We start from the raw sequence: 2,868 nt of genomic DNA on the forward strand, positions 1-2,868 counted from the left end.
GAAAGAGGAATTTTAAGCCAAGTGCTTTCCTTTCTCCCTCCCTGGGAGCAGTGTATGTTTCTAACACAAGAACTGACACATGGGTTAGTTTCCATTTTGGTCACATTAGAATCAATGATGAGTAAACTGGGGATGTCCAGTGATGAATTTCCCTAGGTTGTGAAATCGCCTAACTGTACCAGCTCTGCCTGGAGATGTCTGTATTGTGATGTTTGGTGTTGACCAGAGTCAAGACACCTAACCAATTGTGACGATTCCTTAGGAAATGACCCATGTGTTACCAACTCTATTCCTGTCTGAAAACTAGCACCTCTGCGAGCTGTTGCCACAAACTTGGCACAGTGCAGGTGGGCACTTTGGGTGAAACGTGCCTGTGCTTTGAAGAGCCCTTTAAATGGGCCACTTTGGGTCTCTTGCTGTAAGACAAAGCTTTGTGGTATTAAAACATGTTTAAGGCAAAATGAAGACTGCTGAAGGAGAAACCCGTGATGCCCGTGACTCACTTTCTACAGGGCCGCATCTCTGAGACGCTGCTTCTAGCAGGGAAGGACCTGCACTGTCCACACCTGGAGGCTGCTGTTCTATGTAACGTGAGTGAGTGATTATGGGACTCAAACATGAACTCAGCGTTGACCCCATGCTGTTTCTGGTACTAAGAGAAACACTGATGACAATACACTCTGACCCTAAATGAAATAATTACTTTAAAACGATGACATCATGAAAGAGATCCATGAAAGTTTAATCCTGGAAAGGACATTAAAAATCACTTAGTCTAACCTCGTATTTTTATGTTGGCAGTGAGGGCTCCTAGCAAATATATATATATATATATATTTTAAACAAGTGAGGATATTGATGATTCCTTCGAAAGAGTAATGTGACATGCCCAACGTCATATGACTACAAGATTATCAACCCTGGCTGCACACTGAAATGACTGGGAGAGTCTTTTAAAACCACTGATGGTTGGGCACCACTTAACACAAATTAATCAGAATTTCTAGGCCTGGGGCGTGGGCACTGACACTTTTTGAAGCTCCCCAGACAATTCAATCTGAAGCCAGAGTTGAGAACCACTGAGCTGGACAAGAACCCAGGTCCCAACTCCTTCCCAGGGTTATCAAATTCAGAGTAGCCTCCCTTTCCTCATCCGTGAGCCCATGGAAGACCTGACTAATGGATTCTGGGACTCTTTCCTGCTGCTTCTAGCCTGGCCTCCTCCTCACGTTGTTCCTGGAAGCTGCCACCTGTCCTTCAACATTGCAAGACAACCCGAAACCCTGCTACAGACAGGCACTGTATCTTGCTTCCTCTAAACAAAGTCACAGAAAATATCCGAAAATATTATTCTTGTAAAGTTGGGGCTGTATACTCTCACGGCCCAGCGCATTTATCAGGCAGGCTAGCAGAGCTCTGCTGGGGAACACCCAACCAGGGTTGCTCAACCGCTGTTGAGCTTCTGCTTCCCCTTTACACACAGGTGCAGGGTCAAGTAGCTCTAGGTCTGACTCCGACTCCACTGTTTACAACCTGTGGGACTCTGGGCGAGTTCTTTGTGTCTGTTTGTCTGTTTCCTCATCTGTAAATAAGAATAATGGTAAAACTATCTTATGAGTCCAGCCTTCTTGCCTCTCCTCTGGTATTGATCTCTAACAGAACTAAAGCCTGGCACCTCAGTCTTTCCCAGTCTTCCTCATCTGTTTGAATCTCAATCCTCTCAGGCTCCTGATAATAACTTGTTGTGATGAATAAATCCTTGATAAGAAAGGCCTCACTCATGAATATTCAGAGTTCCTGTAAATGACCCTTTTTTTCTTTTTAAAATTTTTTATTAAAATTTTTTTATTTTTAAATTAAAAAAACCTTTATTGTGGTATACTTCCTGTAAACTACACATATTTCAGATGTACAATTTGATACAATTGATTAATTTTGATGGATGCATATACCTATTAAACTACCACCACAATCAAGATAGCTAAGATTTCCATCACTTCCCAAGAGGTGCAAATTTTGAACTCCCAAATTATCCCTTCCCACCCCATTTACCCCCAGTAGCCATAAATCTGTTCTCTATGTCTGTGAATCTTTTTGTAGATAAGTTCATTTGTGACTTTTTTTTTTAAAAAAGATTCTTCATATAAGTAACATCATATGGTATTTTTCTTTCTCTTTCTAGCTTGGAGGACAGTATGGTGTAAAACTAAAAATAGACTTACCATATGATCCAGCAATCCCACTCCTGGGCATATACCTGGAGGAAAATATAATTCAAAAAGACACATGTATTCCAATGTACTCACAGCAGCATTAATGTACAATAGCCAAGACATGGTAATAACTCAAATGTCCACTGACAGATAAAGAAGATGTGGTGTATATACACAATGGAATACTACTCAGCTATAAAAAAGAGTAGAATAATGCCATTTGCAGCAACATGGATGGACCTGAAAATGGTCATTCTAAGTGAAGTAAAGTAGAAAGAGAAAGAAAAATACCATAAGATACTGCTTATCTGTGGAATCTAAAAAAACTGAGACAAATGAACGTACTTACAAAACAGAAACACACTCACAAACATAGAGCACAAATTTATGGTGGCAGTAAAAGGGGTAGAAGAGGGTAAATTGAGAATTTGCACCTCTTGGGGATTGATGGAAATGTTAGCTCTCTTGATTGTGTTGGTGGTTTCACTGGTGTATACATCTATCAAAACTCATCGAATTCTTCATCTCAAATATGTGCAGTTTACTGTACACGAATCATACCACAATAAAGATGTTAAAAAATAAAACAAATTACCAAAAATTATTTCAAATTAATCCCCATATGAATATTTTATTATTAAACAAAGTAACTATA

This window comes from Vicugna pacos, chromosome 25 (assembly GCF_048564905.1).
Source record: "Vicugna pacos chromosome 25, VicPac4, whole genome shotgun sequence".
Classification (NCBI taxonomy): domain Eukaryota; kingdom Metazoa; phylum Chordata; class Mammalia; order Artiodactyla; family Camelidae; genus Vicugna; species Vicugna pacos.